Source organism: Sarcophilus harrisii, chromosome 6 (genome assembly GCF_902635505.1).
Source record: "Sarcophilus harrisii chromosome 6, mSarHar1.11, whole genome shotgun sequence".
NCBI lineage: Eukaryota > Metazoa > Chordata > Mammalia > Dasyuromorphia > Dasyuridae > Sarcophilus > Sarcophilus harrisii.
Genome location: NC_045431.1, coordinates 175,244,585 through 175,264,301, shown reverse-complemented (window position 1 = coordinate 175,264,301; position 19,717 = coordinate 175,244,585). Strand labels below are relative to the sequence as shown.

The following is a 19,717-nucleotide window of genomic DNA, read 5'->3' as shown; positions in this document are numbered from 1 at the left end:
TGCAGGTGGCAGCATATTTCCAGGATGATAAAAATCTGGAATCCTAGTTACTGAAATGGGTTTTCATCCTAAGTTGAGGATAAGTGAGGGTCAGAACCAATTCCCTTGAAATGGAGGTTATACTGAGCATTCAGATTCACCATGGACAGCTCCAGTTTTGTGTACTATCCTCCTTATCCTAGATAAGAGAATGTGTTCCTTTTGCTTAATGCTTCCTATCCTCCAAACAGTAAAGGCATTTTGGCTAGTAAGACAGACCATTTTTACCACTTACTTGGTTTCTTGCAATGACTTTTTGCAGATATTTCCACCAGCTCTTCACTTTTCCTCCTACCTCCTCAATAGTCTTCCTTACCCAGAGATTTTTATATATATTATTTATTTTATTCATTCATTTATTTAATTTTTGCTGAGACAATTGGGGTTAGGTGACTTGCCCAGGGTCACACAGCTAGGAAGTGTTAAGTGTCTAAAACCAGATTTGAACTCTAATTTGAACTCAGGTTCTCCTGACTTCAGGACTGGTGCTGTATCCACTGGGCCACCTAGCTTCCCCTACCTAGAGATTTTTTAAAAGACCCCTCTTGCTCAAAAATCTTCAGGGGCCCCATATTGTCTTTTAAGTACTATTCAGACTCCTCTGACTTTTAAGGCCTTCTATAATCTCTTTTATTTCAGCTTACACTATACATTTGGCAAAGTTCCTGAAAGATACCCTAATAATTGTCATTTATTTTAGTAATAAAAGGTCACGACCCATTATTTATGGAGAAAGGAAATGGAATACAAATATACTTTAGGAATCACTGCTGTGACTTTTAAGATTCTCAGTGTTCACTAAATATTCCTTCTTAAAATGCCTTACTCCCCTTTTTAGATTCACAAAGCATTTTACATGGCTTCATCCTCACAGAAATTCTACCAAGAAGGTGCCATTATTATCTCTTTTTTATGTATGGTGAAACTTAGGCTCAGAGACATTGAGACTTGCTCAGGATTAAAGAGCTTGTATGTGCTTGAGGTAGGAATTGAATTTGAGACTTCCTGGATCCAAATCGAGCATTATTGTCATGCAATCACACAGTGATCCAGGGTAGCAGTAGAGGCAGTCATTGTTTTGGAATGACTTGAGGGAACCAATTTTTTTGAGAAAAAACACATCTGTGCACTCTAAAAGCTCACTTAATGTGTGTGCACCTGCTACAAATAGAATCAGGACTTTTCTAAATTGATGTATGCATAAGTGGCTGTTACTTCCAAAGTGTGGTTTATAAAAATCCAATCTAAGTTATAACAATGGACTCTTTGCATGTGATAATTAACACAACTTTAGACTATGAGCTCATACTGCTTAGGCCACAGTCCAAGTATTAACTAGCAAGCATTCATTAGTAAGAGTATAAACTAATTAGTATGTGAAAACAGTACAATCGAATTGTCTGCAGGTAGGCTAAGCTGGACAAATTTCATCAAAATTATCGACATCTACAAGTGCTTAAGTGCTTGCTCTGCTGAGCTCTCCAACACTCCCTGCCTATAGCATTGCCCCCTGTCCTGTGAGAATTACAAATATGCATCCTAAATCCTAATAGAAATAACATATTTCATCTCTTATTTTGGATTCAATCTGTTAACTATCCTTCTTACTGTGAGCCAAATATAATCTCAATTTTCCCCATCACTTTTAAAGAACTGCACCAGTTCTCAGCAGCATTCAATTTATATTTTGCATGTTAAGTGAAATTATTAGTTATATATTAAAAATAACCAGTTGAAATATAAGCACCCAGGATTTTCATCAAGGTGAAAGGTGCCTTATAGTGGAATCTGGAACAAATGTTGTTGCAATTCTACAAGCAATTGAGAGTATAACCTTGGAGAAAAAAGAAATAAAAGTTTCTGGTGTCTGTTGGCAGTGGACACAGAAAATAATTTTGTGTGCCAATGGAAATGTCTAAGGCACAAATAAGATGAAAGTTAAATAATTATCTCCCTGCTTCTCTTTCCGTCCTTTTTCTCCTCCTCTTCACCTTGTGTCTTTTTTCCTCTTTCTTCCAAATGTTTGCTTGTTCCAAATAAGGTAGGCTGCTATGCATGGGCCATATCCAGGCTTCAAGATGAGCCTTTTAATTTTGACATAAATTTCCCGGATGAAAAAGGTCTCCTTTCAAAACCTTGGCTGATTGAGAGCAAATAGAGATTGAATAGACTAATGAATAAGTAGAATTACCATGGTTACCCTGAACTGAGGGGCCCCCTCTCTAAAAGGATCCTGCTCTTGGCTCTCATGAAGCCTGGAATTTTCTGGGGTTGGTCTGACCCCTCCCTTCCACCCAACATCAAGTTTTTCTCCCACTCTGTAGTTTGTTTTGCCCTCTCCTCAGAATAGAACTCCAGGGAAGATCCCTAAACAAAACTTAATAATGAATCATTTTCAAGGTTTCCCCCAAAGGGAGTAAAAGAGTCCTGTCCAGAAAAGATATTCACTATACAAAATTGATATAGAAGAAATCACAAAGGAAATTCTTGAAACAGAAAAGTCTCGTTTTTCACATAGACAAATATTTTAAATTTGGCTATCTCTTATTATGTAGTAGGACATTTATTTGGGATAATTCAATAGGTATTCATTCACATTTACCCAGCATCTAAAGTTTTCCAGCAACAAGCAAGTCCAGATCTCTTGGGAAGCCAGCTATGACTTTTTTTAGTCTATTCAGGTTCAGGGTGCCCATAGCCTCATGGCTATATGCTTGGAGGAAGGAGGGGAGGACTCTGATGTACCTCAAAAGAAAAATTGACAGAATTTCCAAGAGAAACATTCAAAGGTAAGCACTTGGGCGTTTTGGCTCCTGCTCTTCCCTTATCCTTTATTACCCTCCATCTCCCTCCTTGGAACTCCAGCAGGCTTTTGTTTGTTGTTTTATGGCTGTGTATATTTGTGTCTTATCCTGCTACTGGACATTACTGGGATAGGGACTGCACCCTGTTGAAATTCCATATCCCGCCCCCCAACACCTAGCACATGTCTTTACCCATATTTGTGTCCTTGGCACTAGTGTCCACTTAGGCTATAGTGGCTCATGGGTGCCAAGAACCCATATTAGGGGGAATAACAAGAAGAATAGCAGTAGGATAATATAAGGTATAACAAGAAGGCCAATGAGATGGGGCTGTAGATGGTAGAATGGGGAATAATGTATAATGAGCCTGCAAAGGTGTGTTGAAGGGGAAAGTCAAGCCTCCTTCTATTTCAAGGATGCCTTCTAGGCCAGCCTCCTGATTTAGGAGTCAAGGGAATAGGCTTATAGAATTAGTTACTCCTCCAAGGACACAATGACAATAAATAGTAGACCCAGGATTTGAATCCAGGCCTGCTTACTCCAAATACTTTATTATACTTCTAATTGTTATTTTATCTAGATGGCATTATTATTTCCTCCTTTTCAGAGTGAGTGCTTCTATTGTCTGTGGCTACAGTTTTTTTTAAAACAATTTTTCCTTTTTTGAGAGACATTTTGTTAGGAGATGATCTTTCTTCCCTGTTATAACCTTCCTCCCCAAACCCCAAACCTCCAATGACACTAGCCTCTTTGCTTATCACTGAACAAGACAGTTCAGTCTTATAACACCTAAGTCTGTTCTTCATCTACAGTGACCTTCAGTCTCATGGAGATTGATCCCAGGTCTCTGCCAGGCCATCAAACCCTAGACTGGCTAAATTCTCCTCTCTTCCTTACCTTGACTCCTTGATGAAGAAATCCAGTTCTATATTATTCACTTACCTCCAATCCCTTGCCTCCTTTTTTTTCCTTTGGCTGTCCCCAATATTTGAGACTGGATTTGAACTCAAACTTTCCTGGCTGTCTCTCCACTGCATTGCCCAGATACCTCTATTATAGCTTGAATTTATATACTACTTAATGTCTGCAAAGTATTGAACATAGGTTATCTCATTTGATCCTCACAACAATAAAGGCAAGAATATGCTATTATTTTACTCATTTTACATATGAGGAAACAAAGTGAGAGCGAGCTATATTGAATAATAATAATAATAATAAGTAGCATTTATTAAGGTTTTTAAAGTGACATGTATGCATACATACATACATATAAATTATCTCACTTTTTCATTATAATTTTGGGAAGTAGGTGCTAACAGCCTCATTTTTTTTCAGATAAGGAAACAGAGGCTTTGACGTTAAGTGACTTGTCTAGTATCACACAGCTAGTAAGTTTCTGAGGGAGGGTTTGGGAACTCAGATGTTCCAGATCACTAAAATTGTATGTGTTGGTTCTGAAAGTTATCTTGTCAGGTACAAGATGGGGGAATCATAACTTGTCAGGTCCCATGATCCAAGAAGTGAGGTATTCTCCAAATTCCAGATAAGGAAGCTTTGGGATTAAGGGGTCAACAAACTCCAACAGTCTTCTACTATATGAAGTAAGGTTGAATATCCAGGCCTAGGGAAGTGGTGTGTCCAATGTCTTTGGCCTGGTTATTCCCCTAACTCTTCACTTCTTGCCACCACAGGTTAAGAATGGATATGGATAAACTGGAATGTTATCAAAGGTCAGCATGTGAATGGTAAGAAGATCCTCAAATATCATAGGAGAATCAACTTTATATTAATGCTGTATATGTATATGTGTATTTGTATGTATATATATTTTCAAATAAAATTTGCTGGTAATTTATTTCTATATCACCTAAATTTCTCCTCTATGTATTCCTCCTTTTCCCTTCCAGGGAACTATCCCATATAAGAAAGAATATTTAAAAAAAGAAGAAATCAATAAAACCAATCGATCCATTTCGATAATCTGAAAATATATGCGTTAGTTCTTTATCCAAGAACCTCCCACTTCTATAAAGGTGTGGAGAGAGGTGTCTTTGATCTTTTCTTTGGGATAAAGCTGATTCTTTGTATTTTATAACATTTACTTTTGATTATTTTATTGTTGTTTTCTTTGTTTATGTCATTTTAGTCATCCTGCATATTGTATTCTTGGCAATACTCATGTCCCTATGCATCTGTTCATGTAGATCTTTCCATGTGTTTCTGCCTTTATCATGTTACTTCTTTTTTTTTTTTGCTGAGGCAATTGGGGTTAAGTGACTTGCCCAGGGTCACACAGCTAGGAAGTATTAAGTGTCTGAAGTGGCATTTGAACTTAGGTCCTCCTGACTTTAAGCCTGATGCTCTATCCACTGTGCCACCTAGCTGCCCCTATCATGTTATTTCTTATGGCACAGTCATATATTCTAATTTCAATGGCTGTTCCCCAATGGGCACATGCTTCGGGTACTTTATTAAGAAGGGCTACTTTTTCATACAGAGATGGAGGAAGAGATGGAAAACCTCTCAGTGATATGTGATGAGGAGGATGGCAGGAGAGGAATCTCTTTGTAACTGACCTCAATTTTTCCAGTGAAATATTCAAGTTTCTCAACTGAGAGCATGATGGGGAGGGAAAGGGGAGCTATAGAAAATTTGGAGAGGGGTAAAAAAATTTTGTGAAAGCTGCTGGGTTAAATGGAATGTTGAATGAATTAAGAAGATGTAGAAGGGTTTCATTGCCATAATAAGGGCTCACTTGAGATTATTTAACACAAATTTTTAGAGGACTCAGCACAGTTTCATGATTTTCTCCAAGTCTGTTTAGCAATGCACAAATAGGAGTGAAGGTGGCAGATAGCGGGAGTAATTAAAAGGCTTGCAAGGGCAGGATTGGTCATAGGAAAGGAGGCAAGGGATTGGAGATAAGTGGATACTATAGAACTGTATTTGTTCATCAAGGGGTCAAGGTAGGGAAAACAGGAGACGTTAGCCAGTCTAGGGTTCGATGCCTTGGCAGAAACCTGGGATCAATCTCCATGAGATTGGAAATTATCGTAGATGAAGAATAAGCTTAGGTGTTGTAAGGCTGAAGGAAGAGAGAAATGACAAAATAATTCTGATCAAAGTAGGAATATTTGTGGATACCTCTGTGTGTAGTTGAAAAGGGTAAAAAAAAGGACATTAGGGGAAATGAGTAAATTGAGGCTTTCGTGAAAAGCAATCTGACAATCTTACCATGCTAAAACAAGCTCTGATTGTGATCATGAAGAGGTAATAATAATAACAATGACCATAATACTGAAAACTGATCTCTATGATTGGGGATCAGAGAAGCAATTCCTTACCATTGCACACCCTGTTTTTGCTATCTCTTGGCAAAGCTTTCAGGGATAGGTAAGCAGGGAGAAGGCAGCAGAGACTAGGGTTCAGCACATTTACTGACACTGTCCTTATAGTCAGGAAAAGGGCCTTGTATAAATTAAATTTTCCTTTGAATCCCAGAGCAACCTCATTTTATTTTTGGATCCAGATTTGTATTATGGACAAATTGAAGGGAATTTTGTACCTGTGTAAGACATTTGTATTTGATATGGAAGAAGGGCAGTGAGATTTCACTCTATTAAAGGACTACTTTCAGAACCGATGAGTCTATAAGCCTATAATCCATTTACTATGTGCCAGGCAAAAGCACTAGGGATATAAAAAAAATGGTTCCTGTCTTCAAGGAGTACTAGATAGAGCACTGGGTTTAGATCCAGGAATATTGTATTCAAATCCAGCTTTAGACACTTACTGTGTGACTTTGGGCAAGTCACTTAACCTCAGTTTATCTCATTTTTTTCAACTGAAAATTGAGATAATAATAGTACCTAACTGGCAGGGTTGTTGTGAGATTCAAATGAGATAATATTTGTAAAGTGTTTAGCATAGTACCCATCACATTATAGATACTATATAAATGTTTATTATTTTTGTTTTTGTTTTATTGTTATTTTGGTCCAAGCTTCATATGGACTATTTTTGCCTGACTGTTGAAGAGCCTCCTGAACTTATATTGGTCAGATCTGTCACAGTGGGACCTAGTTTACATTGACTCCTATATCATGACGTTATTTTGGTCTTTGAGTGTGAAAGACAACTATTATTATTATTACCTTCCAATGAGAGAGAATATGTAGATAACTATATACCAATAAGATATCTTCAAAGGCATTATTGCAAGCCTGTGAAATCTGGACAGAATACCAGTGCCATACCAGGAAACTGAGTTGCTTTCATTTGAATTGATGTACTAAGATGAGTTTGGAGAGTCAGTATGCAAAGAGCACCTAATCTGGAGTCATACCATTTGAGTTCCAGTCCAGCCCCACTTACTTAATACCCATGTAACCTTGGCTGACTCATCAATCTCATTTTTCTATACTTCAATTTCCCAGTCTGTAAAATGAAGTGGTCTGTTCTCTTGATATCTCTTCTAACTTGAGATCTATAGCTTTATGGGAACCACCCAAAGATGAATGTTTTGGCCCTAGCAATTGTTGAAGATTATCAATGGATTGTAAACAGTGTCAAAGAGAAGGAGGAACCCTGATCTTCCAGTCCAGAAAGCACAAATTCCTGCAGAATAGGACAGAAAGTTACCAGACCCCCTAGAGTTTATTTTTTTAAAGTTATAAATTTCCCTTAAGTCTCAATTCAAACATCACATTCTATATGAGGTCTTTTTTGATCCCCATTTTCAGGGCCCTTCCTCTCAAATCATCTGCTATTTATTTTTCATATACCTATAAGTTTTCTCTGCTATCACTTTTGCAGATTTGAAAAGGGGACTGTTGTATTTGGACCCCTGGGGCCTGGCATCTAGTTAGGGCTCCATCATTGCTTCTTGATTGATTGATTGAGGAGTGCTTTCATGTGGTTTATATGTAGTCACAAGAGAAACTCAGATTCTCTTATTATGAAAACCTTGTGTCTTCTGATGCAAACTTGGCTTGGGATAGAAAACAGGAGATGTATCTGTACCTTGTGAAGAAGATGGTACTGGTCACTTGGAGTATAGTCTGGGATGATCCTGAGGCAGATGTTTAGACCATATTGTGAGAAGGCCGCAAAAATGTGAGTTAGCATAATTATGAACTCAAGTCTCAAAACATAAACAAGATGTTTCTGTGAGGCAGCCAGATGTGGGAGCATTCATTAATTCTAGTTTAGTATTGGAGATTTGTGCCAGCTAGGTCTTAGATTCTGAACTGGAGCCTAATTTATGCCAGTTGTAGTTAGAGTCTGTACTCTGAGACTAAAGTTTAGTCCAGAAAAGAAATACATTGTGTTTTTTCCCTGTTAGCAGTGATTCTATGTTAAATGCTTCTGAAAAGCCCACCTCCTATAGGAAGTGTTCTTGAATTGAAGGGAGGCAGGTGGATATTTTTCTCATTTTTTTCTTGCTATCTCTGGGTGCTATGCTCAAAACTTATTCTTTACTTCCATCCAATTAAAACCAAGAAGTCTTTATTGAGTACCTCCTATATGTAAGGCACTGAATGATATTAACTGCCATTTACATACCACTTTCAAGTTTCCACTAGGGACAACTGATTATGTTTCATTGGTAACCCTGAAATGTTGTGAATGTTAGGGGAAGGATTCCAAGTCTTTAGAGTCCTTTGTTTCCATGGTCAATTTATGTGAGGATGTGAATTAGAATTTCCTGAAATGGTCAAGCATGGATATGAAGCAATTTGCATCTTTGGAGGGAATAGTCACATTGCAGAGTTCATAGAGACACTAGCACATTGTATTTATTATCCTTATAGAATAATACCATAATCTGGAAAGGTCTATACTACAGATTTTTATTATTTTTGTTTTGTAGATGTGGAAGCTAAGATCAGAGATGTTAGTAGATTTGCCTAGATCAGATGACTATTATTTGAGGTGGGATTTGAATCCAATTCTTCCTCTGTCTAGTCCCCTAGCAAATAGATGCAGCTGTTTCACACAGTAGTTCCCTTCTGTTCCCGTACCTTTGCATATAAAATGACTCATTAGGGTTCAGAGGTGCCCTTGAACTCTTAGCAGCTATGCCAGAGAGAACAAACTCTGCCAGTGCTGGCCAAGCTAGGAACATTTTGAATGGGATCCCAAGGGACAGATATTATTTGTGTCATCTGAGAACCAGGGAAGTTAAGTTTTCAAATGCTGATCCTTAAATGAACTATTTGGCTATAGACAGTCACAGGACCATTTCCTAGAGGTACAGGGGCTCTTGCTACATATCAGGGAAAAGAAAGATGAGCAAACCCACCATTGGTTGAAGCATGAATATGTAATGGATTAGAACTAGTGTACTTTTACAACATTAACTATTTATATTTCTTTCAGATGCAAGTTTATAGGGCTGATATGTTCAGTTTTCAAAAGGCAAGATCTGTTGCTGCTTCATTTTCTTGTATCATTCCTTGCAAAGGACCACCTTTTTAAAAATAATGTTCTTATTTTTCTAAATACATGTAAAGACAATTGTAAACATTTATTAAAAATGTTTTTGTTCTAAATTTTCTCTCTCCCTTCTTTTCTACCTCTCCTTAAGATGATAAACAATTTGATATAGGTTATACATATGCAATCATGTAAAACATCTATCATGTTAGTTATATTGTGAAAGAATAAACAGACCAAAAGGAAAAAACCCACAAAAATCCCTCAAGTAAGCAAAAGTGTATTTTAATCTGTGTTCAGACTCCCATCAGTTCTTTTTCTGGATACAAATATATCCAAATATTTCTTATCATGAGTTTTTTGGAACTGTCCTTGATCATTGTATTGCTGAGAAGAGATAAGTCAGTCATAGTTGATCATCACACAGTGTTACTGTTACTGTGTGCAGTTTTTTTCCTGGTTCTTCTCACTTCATTTTGCATCATCTATGTAAAATCTTTCCAGGTTTTTCCAAAATCTAGTTGTTTATCATTTGTTTCTTTCTTTAAATAGTGTTTTATTTTTCTAAATGCACAAAAAGATAGTTTTCAACATTCAACTTTGCAAAATCTTGTGTTCCAAATTTCTCTCTCTCTCTCTCTCTCTCTCTCTCTCTCTCTTTCTCTCTTTCAAGACAGTAAACAATTCAAAATAGGTTAAACTTGTGCAATTCTTCTAAACATATTTCCATCATTATCACACTGCACAGAAAAATCTGATGAAAAGGGAAAATAACACAAGAAAGAAAAAAATAAGCAAACAATAAGTTTGTATGCCTACTACAAACATTTTTGCACATTTGGGTCCTTTTCCCTCTTTTATTATTTCTTTGGGATACAGACCCAGTGGAGACACTGCTAGATCAAAGGACATACACAGTTTGATAGCCCCTTGGGTATTGCTCCAAATTGCTCTACAGAATTGGTTGGATCATTTCACAACTCATCAACAATACATTATAGTCCCAGTTTTTCCACATCTCCTCCAACATTTATCATTATCTTTTCCTGTCATTTTAGCTAATCTGAGAGTTGTGAGGTGATACCTCAGAGTTGTCTTGATTTGCATTTCTCTGATCAATAGTGATTTAGAACATTTTTCATATGATTTGAAATGTCTTTAATTTCTCCATCTAAAAATTGTCTGTTCATATTCTTTAACCACTTATCAATTCAGGAACGACTTATATTCTTAAAAATTTGTGTCAATTCTCTATATATTTTAGAAATGAGACCTTTATCAGAAACACTAGCTATATAAAGTTTTTCCCCAGCTTTCTGTTTTCCTTCTTAGCTGCATTGATTTTGTTTGTGCAAAACTTTTAAAATTTAATGTAATAGAAATTTACCCATTTTACATTTCATAATATTTTCTAGTTCTTCTCTGGCCATAAATTCCTTCCCTTTCACAGACTTTAGAGGTAGACTATTCCTTGTTTTCTTAATTTGCTTATAGTATCACCCTTTATGTCTAAATTATGACCTCATTTCAACCTTATTTTGGTATTAGTGTTAGATGTTGGCCAATGCCTTGTTTCTGCCATATTATTTTCCAGTTTCCCCAGCAATTTTTGTCAAATAGTGAGATTTTATCCCAGAAGCTGGAGCCTTTGGGTTTATCAAATATTGGATTTCTATAGTCATTGATGATTGTTTCTTGTGTACCTTACTTATTCCACTGATCCACTACTTTACTTCTTAGCCAGTACCAAAAGGTTTTGATGACTGCTGCTTTATAATATAGTTTTAGATCTGGTATAGCTAGGCCACCTTCCTTTGAATTTTTTTCAGTAATTCCCTGCTTGTCATTTTTTTATAGTATGCTAGTATTTTATTACATTCATATATCACAACTTCAGTTATTTCCAAATTGATGACCATCCCCTTAATGTCCAATTTATAAAGAACCAATTTTTCTTTTTTTCTTTTTGATTTGGAACAGTGATTTCTTCTGTTTGGGGAATTCCCAATGGGCAAGCGTGCTCTCTAAATACACATTGGTAGCTTCTGTGTAATTAAAGGCTCAGACTTCCATAGGGGAGGGGCAGAGAAGTTGGCCATGACCATACAGTTAGTTTGTTTAAGAGATAGGTCTTAAACTCAGGTTTTTATGGCATTTCATTATGGTTAACTCATTTCTTTTCTGACTATGCTATACTGTTTCTTGAAGCAGCACGTGTTGGTGCTCCAGAATGTGACATGTATTGTCACTTAATATTTATTATACTGATACCACCTGCCTTGTCCTGGGTCAGTCAGTCTTAGTGTGTGATATATTATAGCTCTGATATTAATTCTTGATGTTAGGGATGGTACCTTTAAAAGTGGAGGAGAACTCAGCTATCATCTTCATTCCACTCAATTGAGAAAGGGGGCTACTGAACCCTTGAGACATGGCTTGCCCAGAGGTACACAGCTAATAAATAGTGGAGCTGGAACGGGAACAACATTCCTCTGATTCCCAGGCTGGGATATATTATTTCTAGTCTTCATGTCTCTCTGAGTTCATTTTCCTCATCTGTAAAAGTAAGAAATGAGCTCTTGTTTCCTTTCAAGTCTAACATTTTGCAATGAATGTCATGTAAGTGTATCTTCTACATACTTAATGCTAGAAACATGAAAAGAGAGTCTGATGACTTTATAAGTCAAAAACATTGAGTACCTAGATGTCCTGTTTTGTAATGAGTCTGTATCATGATGTTTGCTTCTGTCTTTTTGTGGTTCAGTTATGACATCATTATGGCTCCCTTCATCTCCCTTCATGCAGTGTTCTTTCTATCCACTGTTTTTCTTTCTCTATGACTCTTACTCATGGTCTTCCAGAGGTCTTCCATAGAAGATGCTTTAAAGTCAGGACTTTAATGAGATGCCAGTGGATTCATGATCTTAGCACTTGGGTGCTCCTTTCCTGTACAGCTGCAGAGCGTATTTTCTCCACATATCATTTTGTGCATATGTCATCCTGTCCACATCCTTCTATAAATCTTCCAGAGAGGATTATTTGATTTCAAGACTTTTCAATGAAACTTCAGTAGATTCATGATGTCATATTGTTGACATGTAAGAGTCTGACTAAATCTGCTATGTCTTTTCATTGACCTTTGGGTCACTTGCAGGTGTGATTTTTCTGAGATCATGAAATTCCATGATCCACAGCTACTTGCCATCAAAGGGAAGCCACTGGTGGAAAAAAGATGCCTTTTGACAGCTGTCAACTAGGCTGTGAATACTTTGACTCTAATGATCAGTGAACACACTACAGGTAAAATGTCTTTGGAAATGAAATGAAAACTCACCCTTGCTCCCAACTTTCAATTTAACCATAGCAAGATTGTGACCACTATGACTATGCTTTGGCAAAATGAAGAAAACGAATGTCTTAAACTAACATTTTATTAGACAATGTTTTCCCAGGGAAGTATTAGGTGAAAACATTTCCAGAAATGCTGGCACCTTAACAGCCCCAAGATGGATGTTTGTTTTCCCTGAGCCAATGGAAACAAAACCCCATTTGGACATGTTGACGGGAGGACCTGACGTTTCTAATAGGAATGAAGGCTTGGAAACTCTCAAAAATTGCATAAATGCATGAATACATGAGCTCATGGGCCTCTTGATCTGAGGCTAACATGGTCCCTTAGGGGCACTGGTGTAACATAGCTGTTCTCAAGCCCAGCACATCAAATGTTTCACAGCTTCTCAGGCAGGCAGCTGGCCCAAAGGTGCATTTTTCTTAGCTCACAATCGCAAGTAATTTAGTTTCTAAGACTATAATAACTCTCTAGGGGAGCTAGGGAAGAAGACATTGGGGAGGATTTAGCTTTCCTTATATAATAGCTACACAAAATAAATGTGTTTTCGTGGCCATAGTGGGATGTTAGATTCTAAGGAGCCACATTTCATCTGGGTCTGAGGGAGGGAAGTAGCTACAAATTCTACCTAGGGCTAAGAAGAGGAGGATAAAAACTGGAGCTTGGCACTTGGATTGTGCAAAGATAATTGGGGGATTGACTGATCATCCTTTTAATAGGTTTGGAGCCTCAGTTTGCTGTGCTGAAAAATGAAAGGGTCCCTAAGGAGCCCATGGATAGATTTCAGGAAGTCCTAGAACTTGATTGGGAAAAATGACATCTTTATTTTTATTTCTTCTCCTGGTTCCAGTTCTGATTTTTTCAAATATCCCTTTCATGACTCAGCTGCTGTTTTACTCTAGAACTTCCTTTGGACATGCTGCCTCCTTTCTGCCACTGAAGTCTTCCTCTCTGACTCTCAGACACTTTTCAGTTGTATGACCTTGGACACTTCATCTGTTTGCCTCAGCTTCCTCAAATATAAAATGGGATAAGAGCACTTACCTCACAGGGTTGTTGTGAGGATCAGATGAAGTTATATTTAAAAGTGCCTGGCAATACTTGGCAATCTATAAATTAAACCAATTGTTTATTATTATTATGATTCTAATCTCTCTTCTCTACTTCACCTCATTTCATCCTCATCATTGTAAGGGTCTAAGGTACGAAAATTTACATCATTGCTAATGAAAATAGTTCATTATAAAAAGACCGATAGATCTCTTCCATTTCTTATCTATTTGTTGTCCTTCTGGCAGTTTCATCTATGGATATTCTTGGGATGATATGGTGCAGTTGGCTCGTAGGCCAAGCTCCCCATAGGCTATTAGTAGCCTTTCACCATTCTCCTTCAGAGTGCTTTACAAATGAGTTTCAAGACCTATTTCCCATCATCCTAATCTATATCTGGCCCCTTAGACCCAGATAGCTCTGGAGGGGAAAGTGAGGCAGGTGACCTTGCACAGTCCTCCCTCGCTTAAATGTAATTCACTTGCATGTCATGGCATCCCCTCCCTGATGTCATGGTCCTCATTGAGAACAAAGGACATTTCACAACACATGAGTTTACATTTTAAGATGCTGTTACTATCATTAGCTTCATCTCTCTAAGTGACAAAGACTGTTGTTTAGGTTAAAATAGTTCCTGGGATCCTTTCTCATGTTTACTGCTTTCATCCATTGCATTTTGCAGGAGATGATGATAAAAAAGATCATGATATTTGTCTTTTTCCCCATTTCCCAGTTTTTATTACTGATGGCTTGTTTGAATCATATTGGCTAAAGCTGTTGTAGGCACTTCCCTATTCTCATCTCTGTTCTTTCTCCTTTTTTGCTTTTTTTTTTTTTTTTTTTGGCCTTTGCTTTGACGATTGCTCGCAGACAGAGGATCTGGTACCCCATCGGTGCTCATGAGTTAAGCTACCTTTTTTATAGAAAAAGACTCTCTACAAAGGATTTTATTCCATATTAAGCCACAGTTATGTTAATTATAATTATTCAGGAAATACTAGAAGACAATATGGCGTGGTACAGTGGAAAGAACTCTGGCTCTGGATTCAGATCCCAGTGTTCAAACAGCAGTTTTGGCATTTATTATCTGTGTGACTTTGGGTGAATCCCTTTCTCAGTTTCCTTTTCTGCAAAATGAGAGGGTTGTACTAGATAATCTCTAAAATAGCTTTCAGTTCCTGTGTGACAGCTGATAGCAGTATGTTGCAGAGAACATGAATTCAAATCATAACCTATTTGCTACCTATTTGGTTTGCTACTTTGGGAAATTCACTTTTTTCTCTGGGTATCTTTATCCATGGGAATTTGAAGTAGAATGAAAAATTTAGAACTGGAAAGGACCTTAGAATCTAGCCATCTCATGTTGTAAATGAGGAATTGAGGCAAAAAGATAAAGTGACTTGTCCAGTGACAAGTGTAAGTGCCAGAACGGGAATCAGGAGGGGCTGAGTTCAAATCCAGGCTCAAAGTATGATCCTAGATATGCTACTTATAATTTGCCAGTCTCAGTTAACTTATCTGTAAAATGGGAATAATAACCACCTATTTCCCAAGATTATTAAAAATCAAATGAAATTATATTTGTAAAGTGCTTTGCAAATCTTAAAGTGTTATGTGAATAAATACTAGTTGTTAAATACTAGCTTTTTTAAGTGTCTGAATCAGGATTTGAACCCATAGCTCCTTGATTATATATTCAGGCCCTTATCTACTGTGCTGCCTAGATGCCTTGATTATGTGGTCTTTGAAGTCTTTTCTAGTCCTGGATCTGCTTCTGTATATCAGAAATAGAAAGCCATATGTGAACAAGCGTCGGTTCCAAACAATACTTCACATAAGAGTCTTCTAACTTTATTGCCAAAAAAACCCTCTTAGGCTCTCCCAGCTTTCCTTGGTGGCAGCTGCAATGGCAACAGCAAGTTCCTTAGGAAGTTCTTCACTCCTAGATAAGCATGGATCTCTTGGCTTCCCGTTTCAAAAGAGAAGCAACAGGTTCTTGGGAAAGGTGAAGGGCTTCCCCAACAATGACCCCACTGAGAACCTTCAGCTGATAGCCTTTCTGGGCTATAAGTCAGATATGACCCACATGGTTTGAGAGGTGGACAGGCCCAGCTCAAAGGTCAACAAGAAGGAACAGGTTGAGACTGTTACCATTATGGAGATGCCTCCCATGGTCATTGTAGGCATTGTGGATGTGGCTTCTGGAACTTCAAAACCATCTTTGTCAAACACCTCAGTGATGACTGTAAGAGGCAATTCTACAAGAACTGGCATAAATCCAAGAGGAAAGCCTTCAACAAGTACTGCAAGGAGTGGTAGGATGATGATGGCAAGAAAGAACTGGCAAAAGACTTCAGAAACATGAAGTATTGCTAGGTGATCTGGGTCACTGCCTGCACCCACATGCACCTGCACCCTCTGAAGCAGAAGTCTTACCTGATGTAGATCCAGGTGAATGTGTGAGTGAGAAATTGGAAGGAACCTTTGAGAAGCTGAATTAGCAGGTGTTTGTGTTTACAGTATTTGGGCAAGAGGATATCACTGGAGTGACCAAGAGCAAGAATCACCAGTCACTGGCACACAAAGAAGCTGCCCTGAAAAACCCACCGAGGCCTGTGTAAGATGGCATTGTATTGGAGCTTGGCATCCTATTCACGTGGCCTTCTCTGTGCCTTGGGCTGGTCAGCCAACCATTGGGCCACCATTGAGCCAAAATCAACAAAAAAAAATCAACAAGATTGGCCAGGGCTATCAGATCAAGGATGGCAAGCTGATTAAAAACAACATGTCCCCTGGATTTGACAAGATCAACAACCTGCTGGGAGGCTTTGTCTACTACAGCAAAGTGATCAATGAAAGGGACAAGAAGCATGTCCTCACCTTGCAAAAGTCACTGTTGGTACAGACCTTAATGTCATGCCCTGGAGAAGATTGACTTGAAGTTTATTGACACTACCTCCAAATTTGTCCCCTGTTGATTCCAGATTTGTGAAGGAGAAGAGAGCTTTCATGAGACCACTCAAAAAGGACTGTGTCCTGACAGAAGAAGCTGCTTAATATTTCCAAACTGGAGCTGTGGATTCTTTGACACTGAAATAAATTGAAATTCTTTTCAAAGCTTAACAAAAAGCTCTTAGCTACATGTTCACTCAGATGTTTGACTTTCTTGAAAGAACAGATTCCAGAATGAATTGGAAGAAGCCTGAATTTCATACAATCCTGCCTGCCCCAATAGCGACTCTGCCCAGCATGTATACCTCGAGTCTGTCCATACAGAGCCCACTTCCATAGGAAGAGAAATCATAAAGGAGGAAATGTGAAACAAAAGATAAGGGTTCTCACCTCCAGAATTTAGTGAGCAGCTCTTTTCAAATACGGTATATATTAGAGAATGGCTTCCCCAATTGACTGTACTCAGCAGTAGCTAATCAAGAGACTAGCACATCTTCTGAGATGAACCTTGAGGGGCCAACCAATCTGTGAGAAGATCAAAGGGATTGAGTCAACCATGTGATGTGGCCCCCAAGTGATAAACCAAGTTCAAATCATTTAAGAGTGAGAAAGGTAATAGAGTTGTTAGCCTGATTTGGCCATACCTGAAGTACTGATAGTATTCATTTCTAGGTACCATGGGGTAAAGATATTGACAAATAAAAAGATGTTTTAGTGAATGTGACTGAGAAGATGAGGAAACTACCATGTGAGGACTTTTTGATAGAATTAGAACTAGAATCAATCAGTCTATTCATTAAGCACTTCCTGTATACTGGAGCCTGGGCTTGGTGCTGGGTATAAAAAGATAAAAGCCAGGCAGTCTCATTTCTCAGAGAACTTACATTCTACTAGAAAAACACAGGAGAATATATCTAGACTACATGTAAGAGCAACACAGTCATTTGGGCTGGCTTTAACAGTGGGAGGAATCGGGAAAGGTCTTTTAAAAGGAGAGACACTTAACCTAAACCTTCAATAGAGTTATCATTTTTTGGGGGAAGAGGTGAAAAGGAAAAAACATTTTAGGAAGAGTGTGGGACATTGCCTGTACAAAGATATGAAAGTGGAAGATGGGATGTAATTTGAAGGAAGCATTTTATTGACCAATTTGCAGCATAGAATTCATAAGGGGAAAAAGTAGTCTAGAGAAAGATGGACTAGAGAGTAAGATGATGAAGACTTTAAAATGCCAGAGAGAAGAGGTGGTATCCTATCAGAAGTGAAGCAGTGGACAAAAGAAAGTGAGTGTCTTTTTATTAAAATATACTGTGAAATTAACCCCTTCTTCCTAATTCAAGAATTTCCACACATAGAGTAGCAGATATATAGAGGATCATATATAGAGCCCTCCATCTCTGTTGGATGCAATTTGCATTAAAAAATTGCCTATCATAAATCCTACACATTACTTTTAGTGCTGTGCTGTTTGTGTTTCTTTCTGAATTTCCTTTTATTTTCTTTTGGCCATTCAAAAATGTTTCAATAACACATTTTATGTATTGTTTGCTTTTACTTACTGTAGTTTCTGGTAGACTTTCATAATGATAATTTGGTCTGGTTGGAAAAAAAGTGGGAAAGTAGGAGCTCTAGTAACACCAGTTTTACTAGAGCAGTAATTGTCAAAACAATTTTGTTCCTAGTTGAGACATGGAAAGGTTGACTACTTAGATTAGGTGAACAGTATATAAAAGCAAGTGAATCTAGTAGACTACGGTTGACAAACCCAAAGACCCAAGTCATTATTTGGTTTAAAAAATAGTGGAAACAATAGAGAGTTGGCTGAAAGAAATTAGTTACACTAACATTTTACCTCAATAACCAACATTATTTCCAAATGTCCATATGACTTAAAGAGAAGAGGAAATATTATAGCTTTAAATTAGAGGAACAAAGAGGAAACTTCCAATCATGTCTATAGATGGGGGATGAATCTATAACCAGAAGTGCATACAAAAGATCATGCAAGATAAATTAGACAATTTTGATTACATATATTTATTTTTAAAATTGTATAAACAAAACTAGTGGAGATAAAAATTAGAAAGGAAATGTGTAACCAGAAGACAGTCTTTGTAGCAAGTTTCTCATTTTTAAGCTACATAAAGAACTGATTCAAATTTATAAGAATAAATATACTCTCCAATTGATAAATAGTTGAAGTATGTGAACAGTTTTCAAAGGAATAAATCTAAGTTATCCACACCTATATAAAAAGTGTTCACTAATAATTAGGGAAATGCAAATTAAGTAATTCTGAGGTTCCACTCTATACATACCAGCTTGGCATAGTGGATGAGGAAAGTGACAGCTAGTTGAAAGGGCTGTGAAAAAGCAATACTACTGATGTACTGCTGGTGGAGCTGTGAATTGGTCCAGCTGTTAGAGAAATAAAATTGGAAATATGTTCACCAAATTGTGTCTGCTCTCTGAACCAGGCATACTAGTAGTTGGCCTATTCTTGCAAAGACATCAAAGAGAGATGAAAAGGACTTGCATGTACAGAAATATTTATAGTAGCTCATTTTTTGGATGATAAGCTATTAACTAAAAGGGTGGCCATCAGTTGGGGAATAGCTGTGCAAATTACATTTTATGAATGTAAAAGAATATTATTGTACCATTAAAATGAAGCATAGGACAGTTTCAGAGAAATTTGGGAAGATGTGAATTAATAAAGAATGAAGGAAAGTAGAATCAGGAGGGCAATTTATGTAACAAAAACATAGTAAAGACAACTTTTTTTCCCCAAGGTATGAAGGCTTTTATTTTTTTAAGTCTTATTTTATTTTTAATTTATGTAATACAACAAGCATTTCTATAACATAGTATAATAAAAAAGATTACACATGAAACTGCAAATCTATAATGTATAACTTGCTATTACTTTTAAATATATAATAAAACTATCATGTAAGTTTTTTTCCTTTCCTACTCCTCTCTTACCTTAGAGATGGTTACCATAAGACACACACACACACACATATATATATATATATGTATATATATACATATATATATATATATGCAGTTCTTTGCTATC

General features: G+C 37.3%; 1 long non-coding RNA gene and 1 pseudogene across 1 annotated transcript; both read left to right on the top strand.

Moving 5' to 3' along the window:
• The first annotated feature begins 554 nt into the window (after positions 1-554).
• On the top strand, positions 555-14,116 carry LOC116419944. The gene is made up of 3 exons (XR_004230269.1): positions 555-2,828; positions 4,538-4,591; positions 12,439-14,116. It is a non-coding gene; the product is annotated as an uncharacterized LOC116419944 (long non-coding RNA).
• Positions 14,117-14,174: 58 nt separating this feature from the next.
• LOC116419943 lies at positions 14,175-18,813 on the top strand (annotated as a pseudogene).
• Positions 18,814-19,717: the final 904 nt, after the last annotated feature.